At 40.1% G+C, this 13,130-nt stretch overlaps 1 protein-coding gene and 1 long non-coding RNA gene across 25 annotated transcripts in view; both read left to right on the top strand.

The window, feature by feature from the left end:
• Window positions 1-13,130, top strand: part of ebf1b (EBF transcription factor 1b) — a 219,206-nt gene that overhangs the window by 129,584 nt on the left and 76,492 nt on the right. The window lies entirely within an intron of this gene.
• Window positions 198-3,778, top strand: LOC125782499 (uncharacterized). Of its 22 annotated transcripts, none has more exons than XR_007425198.1 (5): window positions 198-1,289; window positions 1,382-1,575; window positions 1,678-1,963; window positions 2,015-2,331; window positions 2,632-3,778. It is a non-coding gene; the product is annotated as an uncharacterized LOC125782499 (long non-coding RNA). The 22 variants fall into 22 exon arrangements; XR_007425190.1 differs by having other exon boundaries at window positions 1,678-1,993; window positions 2,035-2,331; XR_007425186.1 differs by having other exon boundaries at window positions 1,678-2,331; window positions 2,632-2,660; window positions 2,721-3,778.

Raw genomic sequence — 13,130 nt, 5'->3', positions numbered from 1 at the left:
CTGGTGGAGGAGAACATGATGCCAAGTTGCATGAAAAACAAAAACTGTGATTAAAAACCAACCAGGGTTATTCCACCAAACAACCAATATTATTAAACTCTTAAAACTTTATGAATGTGAACTTTGAGGTCTGAAAGCTCTGCATCTTTTTTTAGACATTTCTCATTTTCTGTAAATAAATGCTCTAAATGAGAATATTTTTATTTGTAATTTGGGAGAAATATTGTCTGTAGTTTATAGAATAAAACAACAATGTTCATTTTACTCAAACATAAACCTATAAATAGCAAAATCAGAGAAACTGATTCAGAAACTGAAGTGATCTCTTCATTTTTTACAGAGCTGTAGAAGAGTGTAAGAGTGTAAAATGTGTTGTATCTCACGTCGTCTGCTGGAATAAACGTGAGTTCAGTGGACTGATGGAAATTAATAGAGCGTTTTCACCTGTAGACAAACGCTTACAGAATTTCAGGAAAGAGAATGAATGAATAATGAATTATTTATCCACTTTTTACTTGCGGGAAAGTAATTCATCCTCTGCCTGTAATCCTGGTCCGCAGGCTGGCAGTAAGTGGAGTTAAATAGCTGCTGCTGCTCGGCTTTTGTTTGACGTTGTGCAGCGTTGGTCTGTTCCTGAGGAGGATAATGGCTCATTTGGCTGCAGCAGTTACTCTCTCTTCAGTGAACACAGAGCTGCTCTTCTGCTGCTCTTCTGCTGCTCTTCTACAAGAATTTAAGCCTTTTGGTCAGATTAATCCCTTCTTTTGAGGAAATATGAACAGCCCCAACAAGTGTCAGACTGTTTAATGATAACGATTGGCCAGTACGATAAATAGTATTGATTTTGTTATCTGTATTTTAATTTTTGCACATCAGTAAAAGCTGTGATTACATTGTGAAAACAATGAACTCAAACTGCATTACCCACATTCACTAACAGAGGGCAGACTGCGCTTACGTGACAGAACGAGGCTGGAGGTAGAGCGAGGTAAAGTGAGAGTGAGCAAAAGTGAGGTAGACGGATGTGATGTAGAGTGAGGCAAGAGTGAGGTACAGTGAGGTAGAGTGAGGTACAGCAAGTAGAGTGAGTGTAAAGCATGGTAGAGTGGGGTTAGAGTGAGGCTGAGTGAGGTATAATGAGTGTATAGTAGAGTGTGTGCAGAGCGAGGTAGAGTGACGTACAGCAGGTACAGTGAGGTAGATTGAGGGTACAGTTAGGTATGGCATAGTAGAGTGAGGTAGAGTGAGGTAGATTGAGGGTACAGTTAGGTACGGCATAGTAGAGTGAGGTAGATTGAGGGTACAGTTAGGTATGGCATAGTAGAGTGAGGTAGAGTGAGGTAGATTGAGGGTACAGTTAGGTACAGCATAGTAGAGTGAGGTAGAGTGAGGTAGATTGAGGGTACAGTTAGGTACGGCATAGTAGAGTGAGGTAGATTGAGGGTACAGTTAGGTACGGCATAGTAGAGTGAGGTAGAGTGAGGTAGATTGAGGGTACAGTTAGGTACAGCATAGTAGAGTGAGGTAGAGTGAGGTAGATTGAGGGTACAGTTAGGTACGGCATAGTAGAGTGAGGTAGAGTGAGGTAGATTGAGGGTACAGTTAGGTACAGCATAGTAGAGTGAGGTAGAGTGAGGTAGATTGAGGGTACAGTTAGGTACAGCATAGTAGAGTGAGGTAGATTGAGGGTACAGTTAGGTACGGCATAGTAGAGTGAGGTAGAGTGAGGTAGATTGAGGGTACAGTTAGGTACGGCATAGTAGAGTGAGGTAGAGTGAGGTAGATTGAGGGTACAGTTAGGTACGGCATAGTAGAGTGAGGTAGAGTGAGGTAGATTGAGGGTACAGTTAGGTACGGCATAGTAGAGTGAGGTAGAGTGAGGTAGAGTGAGGTAGATTGAGGGTACAGTTAGGTATGGCATAGTAGAGTGAGGTAGAGTGAGGTAGATTGAGGGTACAGTTAGGTACGGCATAGTAGAGTGAGGTAGAGTGAGGTAGATTGAGGGTACAGTTAGGTATGGCATAGTAGAGTGAGGTAGAGTGAGGTAGATTGAGGGTACAGTTAGGTGAGGTACATTGAGGGTAGCATAGTAGAGTGTGTTAGAGTGAGGTAGAGTGAGGTACAAGAAGCTGAGTGAGGCAGAGTGAGGTACACTGAGTCAGAGAGATGTAGAGTGTGTATAGAGTGAGGTACAGCAAGCCAAGTGAGGTAGAGTGAGGGAAGAGTTAGGTACAGCATAGTAGAGTGTGATAGAGCGAGTGTAGAGTGAGGTACAGCAAATAGAGTGATTCAAAACGAGTTTAGAGTGAGGTAGAGTGAGAGTAGAGTGAGGTACAGTGAGAGTAGAGTGAGGTAGAGTGAGGTAGAGTGAGGGTACAGTTAGGTGAGGTAGATTGAGGGTAGCATAGTAGAGTGTGTTAGAGTGAGGTAGAGTTAGGTACACTGAGTCAGAGATATGTAGAGTGTGTATAGAGTGAGGTACAGCAAGCCGAGTGAGGTAGAGTGAGGGTGGAGTTAGGGTAGAGTTAGGTACAGCATAGTAGAGTGTGATAGAGCGAGTGTAGAGTGAGGTACAGCAAATAGAGTGATTCAAAACGAGTGTAGAGTGAGGTAGAGTGAGGGTAGAGTGAGGAAAAGCAAGTAGAGTGAGGTAGAGTGAGGTAGAGTGAGGGTAGAGTGAGGAAAAGCAAGTAGAGTGAGGTAGAGTGAGGTAGAGTTAGGGTAGAGTGAGGAAAAGCAAGTAGAGTGAGGTAGAGTGAGGTAGAGTTAGGGTAGAGTGAGGAAAAGCAAGTAGAGTGAGGGTAGAGTTACATTAACATTCGTACTGATCAGCCATAACATTAAAACCCTAAACCTCCATTTTTTTTTATTCCCTCTATTGCCTCTAAAACATTTTTAGCAGTGGATCATATAAGTCCTATAAGTTAAATACATGAATTATACCTGTTTTATATTTTCATCATATTTTAAAGCTGCTGAATTTAAGAATTTGAAAGGTTGAATCCAGGTTATTTAAGCAGGGTTTGGTTCAGATCACGGTTCCTGACGCCTCCAGCCGGATAATTAAACTCATTCTCTTCTCTCCTCGCTGGTTTTAATGTTATGGCAGATCGATGGATGCATTTCCTGTCAACTCCAATTAAGCCTCTCCTGCCCGCGGTTTTACCAGAGCGTTCTTTACGTAACCTCCGTCTGAAAGTGATACTCGGCCGCGGCGCTAATATCCCCCGTCCGCCGTAATTAAGCCCCGACAGAAATGAAAAGGTGATGGCATCTCCGGAATAATGTGAATCTTTCCCAGGATTTCAGGAGATAATAAGGAGCTTTCTCCTGTCCATTATCCTCCCTAATCTTTAGCTGCTAATTAGCTAGCACGCTCAGCTAGACGGCGAATCCGGTTCTGCGGTTCTGCCGGACCAGATGTTCGCGGTGGAATAAGGACTTTAGTTCTGGAAGTCAGGAGAGGAGAGATGGAGGGATTAGAAGTGGAGCAGATGGAGAAAGTGTGGGAGATCAGGAGGAAGTTAGCTAATGCTAATGCTAATGCTGGTGGAGGATTAGCATGTTTAGTGTAGCTTTAATGCGGTGTGACAAACGAAGCTTATTTAAGCTTATTTTAGAGTGATTTCTTTAGCTTTTATACTTTTTTATACTTTTTTTTCACTTTTATTTGATTATTAGAAAAAAAACAGATAAAGGAAGGACTGATCTAATCTAACCTACAGTGGACTTTTGCTAAACTGTGACAAAAATCTGAAGAAATAAACAAGAGGATGCGCTATATTATTGTGTATTAATATGTGTGTGTATTATTGTGTATTAGTATGTGTGTGTATTATTGTGTATTAGTATGTGTATGTTAGAGTGTGTGTGTATTAGTATGTGTGTAGTGTGTGTGTGTGTGTGTGTGTGTGTGTGTGTGTGTATTAGTATGTGTGTATTAATGTGTGTTTATTAGTGTGTATTAGTGTGTATTAGTGTGTGTGTATTAGCATGTGTGTATTAGCATGTGTGTATTAGCATGTGCGTATTAGCATGTGTGTATTAGCATGTGTGTATTAGCATGTGCGTATTAGCATGTGTGTATTAGCATGTGTGTATTAGCATGTGTGTATTAGTGTGTATAGTGTGCGTATAGGGTATATTAGTGTGTATCAGTGTACAGTATTAGTATGTGTGTGTGTATTAAAGTGTGTATTAATGTGTGTGTGTATTAGTGTGTATTAGTGTGTGTATATTAGTGTGTGTACAGTATTAGTGTGTGTGTGTGTGTGTGTGTATTAGTGTGTATTAGTGTGTGTATATTAGTGTGTGTACAGTATTAGTGTGTGTGTATTAGTGTGTATATCGGTATTAGTGTGTGTGTGTGTGTGTGTGTGTGTGTGTGTTAGAGGGGCTAATGATCCCCCTGCTAGCCCTGTATCTTGGTCCCGGTGCGACCCCCCACCCCCCCTCCTGAAATCAATCTCTATCTCATGAATTATTGAGTTGTTTGCCTTCAGCCGTCCACAATAGAGACCAGAGCAGCCCTGCTCGTATCTCGTGCACCGCCCTGCGACCCCCCCTCAGCCCTCTACCTTCTATTCTCCTGTTCTGCTGCTCCAAGACCACATCTATCAGTCCTGAAGAGACCTCACGCTCGCCTACAGTCAGCCATGCTATTAGCTCCTGGCGGCTAGTGCTAGCATTAGCATTAGCAGGATTCCCTGTAAAGTTAGCCCTTGTGTAGTTTACTCCGTTGGTGTATAGCTTAAAAGGTCCATCTTGATGCTCATTGCTATCTTACACCCCACCAACAGTCTATTTTCACTCCTTCTTCCTGCCTGGAAATGAGGTGTGTTCAGGTACCTCTTTATTTATTTCAGGCATGTGTGCTATAAAATGTACAGCTGTAAAAAAAAAAATGAAGAGATCACTTCAGTTTCTGAATAAGTTTCTCTGATTTTACTATTTATAGGTTTATGTTTGAGTAAAATGAACATTGTTGTTTTATTCTATAAACTACAGACAACATTTCTCCCAAATTCCAAATAAAAATATTCTCATTTAGAGCATTTATTTACAGAAAATGAGAAATACCTGAAATAACAAAAAATATTCAGAATATTCAAATCCTCAAATAATGCAAAGAAAACAAAAAGTTCATATTAATAGAGTTTTAAGAGTTCTTTAAATCTTTAAATATTTGGTGGAATAACCCTGATGGTTTTTAATCACAGTTTTTTTTTCATGCATCTTGGCATCATGTTCTCCTCCTCCACCAGTCTTACACACTGCTTTTGGATAACTTTATGCTGCTTTACTCCTGGTGTAAAAATTCAAGCAGTTCAGTTTGGTGGTTTGATGGTTTGTGATCATCCATCTTCCTCTTGATTATATTCCAGAGGTTTTTAATTTGATAAAATCAAAGAAACTCATCATTTTTAGGTGCTTTTTTATTTTTATCCAGATCTGTATATTAAATGAAATATTACATAATCTGCTATGACTCCTAGCGTTCTCAGATTAAGAGTAAACAGGATTATATATCAGGTTCTAAGGAGGAGATTTGTAGTGCAGCAGAACCGTTCCTTCATGTTTCTCTACAGAACCTTCAGGATGGATTTGGACCTGAAGCTGGATCTCAGCTGGAGCTTCAGTTTAAAGTCTGAACTGATGCTGAAGCTGATTATTATAGGGTCTGTAATTCAGGTGTTTTTGGGATGATTTCCATATCTCCAGGGTCTGGGTTCTGACTGACAGCTCTGTGCTGCTACACTGAGACGATCAATTACCAGCTCTGCATATGAAGTGATGCTTATGTAAAATAATACTCCCTAGTGTTGTTTCTCTCTCTCTCTCTCGTTTACTCTTCCTCTCTCACTCTCTCTCTCTTTCTCTCTCCCTCTTTTACTCTCTCTCTCTCTTTATTCTCCCCCTTTTTTACTCTCTCTCTCTCTCTCTCTCTCTCTCTCGTTTACTCTTCCTCTCTCACTCTCTCTCTCTTTCTCTCTCCCTCTTTTACTCTCTCTCTCTCTCTCTCTTTATTCTCCCCCTTTTTTACTCTCTCTCTCTCATTTATCTCTGTATTACTGGAATAAGCTTATAGGAGTTTTGTAGCTGTGTTGTAGGAGTGTTGTAGCAGTGTTGTAAGAGCATTGTAGGAGCGATGTAGAAGCGTTGTAGGAGTGTTGTAAGAGCATTGTAAGAGTGTTGTAGGAGTGTTGTAAAAGTGTTGTAGGAGCATTGTAGGAGTGTTGTAGCAGTTTTGTAAGAGCATTGTAGGAGCGTTGTAGGAGTGTTGGAGAAGGTTTTGTAGGATTGTTGTGGTAGTGTTGTAGGAGGTTTTGAAGGAGGTTTTGTAGGAGTGTTGTAAGAGCATTGTAAGAGTGTTGTAGCTGTGTTGTAGTAGTGTTGTAACAGTGTTGTAGCAGTGTTGTAGTAGTGTTGTAGCAGTGTTGTAGCAGTGTTGTAAGAGCATTGTAGGAGTGTTGTAGGAGTGTTGTAACAGTGTTGTAGCAGTGTTGTAGCAGTGTTGTAGCAGTGTTGTAGCAGTGTAGTAGTAGTGTTGTAGCAGTGTTGTAGCAGTGTTGTAAGAGCATTGTAAGAGTGTTGTAGGAGTGCTATAGTAGTGTTGTAGGAGAGTTATAGGAGTGTTGTAGGAGTGTTGTAAGAGTGTTGTAGGAGTGTTGTAGGAAGTGTTGTAGTAGTGTTGTAGGAGAGTTATAGGAGTGTTGTAAGAGTGTTGTAGGAAGTGTTGTAGGAGTGTTGTAGGAGCATTATAGTAGTGTTGTAGCAGTGTTGTAGCGTTGTAGTAGCATTAAGATGATGTTATGTTCGGTAAGATCCGCTGGCCCTCGCTGCGTCGTGTTGTAATGACAGCCTAATGGAAAAGATTCATTAGCGGTGACGTAACCTTTTACAGCACAGGGCAAATATCTGACCTATTTAACACGTCGTCTGTATTGATCAGTTTATAGAGTTCTGCTCTGCTAATCAATACGGCTGATTAATTATCTGCGTCTGACCCTTTTAAAACTCTTTAGTGATGTTTTAAGACATTTGGGAGCCCAAACAAAATGTGTTCATATTGTGCCGACTGCGGGAATGATGAACCTGGCTGGTTGGCCACTGTCACTGTCAACTAGTAACTAGTGAGAGCGCCCCCTTGTGGTGGATCCTGATAACAGTGTCGTTAACATTGCATCAGTGATTGGTGTGGCGCAGTGGATAACACCACTGCATGCCAGTGAGCTACAACCACTGCATCGTGTGTGAGACTGGGGTTCAATTCCAATTCCCAATCTTGGTGACAGTACTGCGGAGGAAAGAGTGAAAATAGACTGTTGGCAGGGGGTGTAAGATTGCAATGAGCATTACTACAGTCTACCAGGGTCTGTTTTTACTTATGCACAGACTTTCCCAGACTTAGACATCCAAGAATAAGAATCCAGGTAAGAGTTTACCTGCACTGAGAAACCTGAGAACTCTGATTTTACTCAGTGTATAATCACCTTATTTACTCTTCTGGTTCTTATTCTGTAAGATAAACCATATTATTTTCACGGCTGATACGAACACTGTAGTTCCTAACTCTCCAGACGTCTCTCCAGAACTACAATCCCCAGCATGCACCTGACATCATCACGTGTTCGGCCTCAGCCAACCGCTGCACTTTCTCACGCTCGTCATCCCCGGAATACTAGAATTGTTTTCAGCTGTTAGTAATTTGTAAGTGTATATAAACCTGTTTGTTTGTATTGTTGGTCTTAGCGAAGTATTGCCACTGTTTATCCAGCGATAGTTTTTCCGTGTTTTGCTTTTTGATTTTCCGGCTGGCCCTTTTGCTCTGTTTATTCTGTGTTTTAAGGACTGTATTTTTGGCTCAGGTTTTCTCTTTTCTCTCGCGTTTGTGGTTTTGATGTATGGGTTTATTCTTTCTCAGCTTGTATTACAACTACGCTCTCGTTTTGTTGCCCTTAGTATTAAAGCCTCATCTACGTTTACAATTATGATGTTATAAATTGCATTTAATTTTTTATTTATTTATATAATTAATAATTAATTAATTAATTACGGAAAAAAATGCTATCGCGTTCTATATATCAGCACCTTTACCTGCAGAACAGGGTCTGATGGGGGGTATTTATCTGGACTCAGACTGGTGGGATAGCAAAAGTGGCGAGAGAGATAGAGAGAGAAAGAGTGAGAGAGATCAATCTGAGAAAGAGTAAAAAAAGAGTGTGTTGGGACTCTCTCTCTCTCTCTCTCTCTCTCTCTGATTCACTGTGAGGTATGCGTTAGCCCTCATAAAATATTAATGTTGGTTGTGCTCAGAGCCATAATTGCCATCTCAGCCTTTGAATAATTTATGGGTGCTGTAGTGTTGGCTGGGCTCGTTGGCTGGCGCTGTGGTGAACGCCACGCGAGAGCGCGAGAGTGCGAGAGTGTGGCAAAGGCAGTAATGGCCGCTGTTTTGCATTTAGTAACCAAATTAGATTACCTCATAAAAATGCCTCTGTAAGTCTGAGGCTGTGCCTCGCTCTCTCTCTCTCGCGCGCTCTCGCGCTCGGAATAGCATTCTCTCTTTTTCTTCATCTGTGGTCAGAAGTTTGTGAATTGTAATTCTGTAAGTTAATGAAGCTGAGCGATGGACTCCTGCAGGAGCAGAGCGGAGGGAAGTTCTGCAGTTTAAACTCAAACTAAACTCAACTCAATCTGAGTTCTGTTATACAGGATTAAAACTTTTAAAAAGCAACATTATGATTCGTTAGCATGATATTTGTGCATTGCACAGAAACAGAGCTGCTGTTATGTTAATGAGGAGAGCAGCCACTGGTTGAAATATAATTAGAATTTCATATAATGCTGTGTGGAGATCTGCGCAGGTGCAGTAGCCGGGACGAGCTGAAATATCAGTTATTGTGCATTATTGATCCAAATCTACAAACTATTGATCAGGTTTATATCAGATTTTCTACACAGATGAAAGTCTCACCCATAAAAAAATCACATGCACTGCTTTAGGAGTTCCCTGGGTTCTTTTATAAACAGCTATGTGCATTCTGTGTGTTTATATCTGTGTTATAGTGAGTTTAAATGCGTTTATTAGCGGCTAAAGGCATTTCTGTGTGTTTTATACAAGTTTGTGTGCATTTTTGTGTTTATATCTGCATTACAGTGCGTTTATATGTGTTTAAAAGCCTTTATAAGCGTTTGTGTCAATTTCTGTGTCTTTGCTTTATCGTGCGTTATTGTGCATTCATTAGCGTGTGTAAGCATTTGTTTGGATTTCTGTGTTTTTTACTGCGTTATTCTGCGTTTTTATGTGTTTAGAAGCATTTATAAGTGTTTGTGTGTGTTTCTGTTAGTTTATATCTGTGTTATTGTCTGTTTATATGAGTTTATAATAGTTTATAAGCTTTGTATGCATTTCTACTTGTACTTATATCTGCATTATTGTGTGTTTTTATGTGTTCATAAGCGTTTGTGTGCATTTCTGTGTATTTTATATTTGCATTATTCAGAGTTTATAAGTGTTTACAAGCATTTGTGTTCATTTCTGTGTGTTTGCGTTATTGTGCATTCATTAGCGTGTGTCAGCTAGGGTTGCAACGGTATCAGATTTTCACGGTATGATAACCGTCTCAGAAAATACCGCGGTATCACGGTTATCACGGTATCGCAGTTTGTTACATATATTATTAAACTGACCCTTAAAGAAATTACAACAAAGGTTTTTTGTTCAATTAACTATTTATTGTAGAAACCTGGAACAATTATAATTTAATGTCTCCTTAAAAAAAAATAAGCTGTACACCATCAGGTGAAGGAAATTAGTTTTTCCACTACTCTTAAGGGCATTAAGAGTGTATATAAAAAAATATATATATAAATATATTATATATATATATATATATATATATATATATATATATATATATATATATATATATATATATATATATACACACACACACACACACACACGTTACACACATTACATGTCCTCTAAAAAGTAATGGTCCTGTATTTAAAATATTCAGTACAATTATTTAAGTTTAAATTATTTATTATCTGATAAACTGAGCCTGGGTCAGTGTCTGATCAACAACTGTTGTAAACGTCCGTTTTACTGCCAAGTTGGTATATAAGCAGATACTGCAGAAAGAGGGGTTTTATTTCTGACATGATCCTCACAATAGAGATTTCTATTTTAAGGCTTTCACAGCGAGTCTGGTTTTAACATATGAAAAACAGGCACGTCAGAATTTGAAAATGAACGCATGTAAATGAATGGCGTCTTTTACATCCAGTCCGGCCAGGACCTTTACACGGACACGTGAATCCGTCGTAGCACGCACTTCACGCCTGTACCTGCGTGCCCAAATTTCGGATAACTCAGCGCTTTTGCGGGCGCTTACCGCATGGGTTGTGCACGACTACAAAGAGATTTTATTTATGTTCAGATTAAAATTATAAACTAAACACATACTTTGCGCTGCACGGCGGGGTGGTGTTCTCGGAGATGGGAGAACAGGTTTGACGTATGTCCACCTTTAGCTGTGACTTTACGTCCACATTGATTACAAATCAGATAACCATCCTCGGGTGTGTTCGGCGGGTATCCGAAATAGTCCCACACTGCTGATTTTAGTTTAGCTTTTTTTAAGGCGGACGGAGATTTGTTTATTCTGATGCACTTTCTGCTGTTCTCACCGCTGTGTGCTGAGGAGCTGAAGCGGAGCAGAGTTGCGCATGCGCGGGTGAGTTTCTCCGCTGGCTTGCGTTTTACCGGTAATAAGCAAACACACACGGTATGATAACCGTGCATTTTAATACCATGGTATACCGTGAAACCGGTTACCGCTGCAACCCTAGTGTCAGCTTTTGTTTGTGTTTATGTATGCTTTATTGTGTTTTTATGTATTTATAAGTGTTTGTGTGCATTTCTTTGTGTTTACAATTGTGTTATTGTGCATTTATAAGTGTTTATAAGCGTTGTGTGCATTTCTGTGTGTTTATAATTGTGTTATTGTGCATTTATAAGTGTTTAACTGTTGTGTGCATTTCTGTATGTTTATATCTGCGTTATTGTGCATTTCTAAGCGTTTCTAAGCATTTCTAAGCGTTTGTGTGCATATCTGTATGTTTATATCTGCGTTATTGTGTGATTATAAGCGTTTACAAGCGTTTGTGTGCATTTCTATGTGTTTATATCTGCATTATTGTGTGGTTATAAGCGTTTATAAGCGTTTGTGTGCATTTCTGTATGTTTATATCTGCGTTATTGTGCATTTCTAAGCGTTTATAAGCATTTCTAAGCGTTTGTGTGCATTTCTATGTGTTTATAACTGCGTTATTGTGTGGTTATAAGCGTTTATAAGCGTTTGTGTGCATTTCTATGTGTTTATATCTGCGTTATTGTGTGGTTATAAGCGTTTATAAGCGTTTGTGTGCATTTCTGTGATTTTATATCTGCGTTATTGTGTGGTTATAAGCGTTTATAAGCGTTTGTGTGCATTTCTATGTGTTTATATCTGCGTTATTGTGTGGTTATAAGTGTTTATAAGCGTTTGTGTGCATTGGTTAGCGCGAGACTTTGTGGCTTCGATTTTTCCTGCAGTCTGTTGACTGATGGCCAGATGTGACTTCCAGACATAGAGGTCAAAGATCACAGTGTCCTCATCCCACCATCAACCCCCACCATTCACCCCACCAACCACCCCCCCCCCCCACATTTACAAGACACCTTATGCCTCTCACCCACTTCCACCCATCCAGCACTGACTGCACACTCTCCCGCTGTTCCTCCCAAAACCCAGAATAACAGCTTTTATTATTTACATTTTATTAGTTAATGTTAGTATTGTTGTTACCAGTAAAAATAAAAAAGCTTCTTTATTTATTCTTTATTATTTATGTTTCCTTTAGTGTAAAATCGAGTGTCTGAACAGTAAAATCCTGGTTTAATAATTACAGAAACATGGCGATGGGCATTTCTGTCTGTATTTTATACTTGTTATCTGTTTATAACTGTGTTTATGTGTGTTTATATGAATTTATAAGTGTTTATGTGTGTTTATATGTGTTTATAACATGGCTCTAATGTGATATACATTTTCATAAATATGTATAACCATGCTTGTAATGCTTTATAAGTGCATTATAATGTGTTATAATGTGTTATTAGTGCATTATGTAATGTGTTATAAATATGCTTATAGAGTGTAATAGATATAATTCATAGAACGTGTTACCGGTTCAGGGCAGTATTTAGTGTTAGTAATTAGCACACAACAGGGACCCAGCCCATGATTTAAGCTAATCTCATAAATGCTGATGGATTCAGGTGTCAGATCTGCGTACGCTACAGTGTATAAAGTTATAAAGTATAAAGTTATAAGTATAAAGTATAGGACCAATGGTGATTATCGGTAATGTTACTGTACATTAAAGAAGAAGCAGGTTGGCCCCGCCCCCTCACGTCTGCGCCCCCTCGCGTCCCCGTGTCCCCGTGTCCCTGTGTGTTTGGACAGTAATGCGTGGAGCTGCTGAAAGGTCAGCGGTGGAACGACATGAGCTCATGTAGAGCTATAACCCCCCCATCACCCCCCCATCACAACCCCCTCAGCCCCCGCCCCCGACTCTTCACTGTAATAATTACCCCTCTTTAATTGGAGTGCCCTTAACGAGAGAAACGGCGACACTGTCCTATCAATTATACAAGCATAAGGTGGACGACCCTGTGTGTGTGTGTGTGTGTGTGTGTGTGTGTGTGTGTGTGTAGTGTGTGTGAGTGTGTGTCTGTGTGTGTGTGTGTGTGTGTGTGTGTTGGGGGCGTGTTGAAACAAATCTCTTTCTTTAGGTCAAACTCACCATAATCACCCCATCACTGACTCTAAACAACAGCTGAGAGAGAGAGAGAAAGAAAGAGAGAGTAAAAGAGAGAGAGAGAGTAAACGAGGGAGAGAGAGTAAACGAGGGAGAGAGAGAGACAGAGAAAGAAAGAGTAAAAGAGAGCGAGAGAGAGTAAACGAGGGAGAGAGAGTAAACGAGGGAGAGAGAGAGAGAGAGTAAACGAGAGAGAGAGAGAGAGTAAACGAGAGAGAGAGAGTAAACGAGGGAGAGAGAGAGAGAGAGTAAACGAG

This window comes from Astyanax mexicanus, chromosome 17 (genome assembly GCF_023375975.1).
Source record: "Astyanax mexicanus isolate ESR-SI-001 chromosome 17, AstMex3_surface, whole genome shotgun sequence".
NCBI classification, from domain to species: Eukaryota; Metazoa; Chordata; class Actinopteri; order Characiformes; family Acestrorhamphidae; genus Astyanax; species Astyanax mexicanus.
This window is presented reverse-complemented; position numbering and strand designations above follow the sequence as displayed.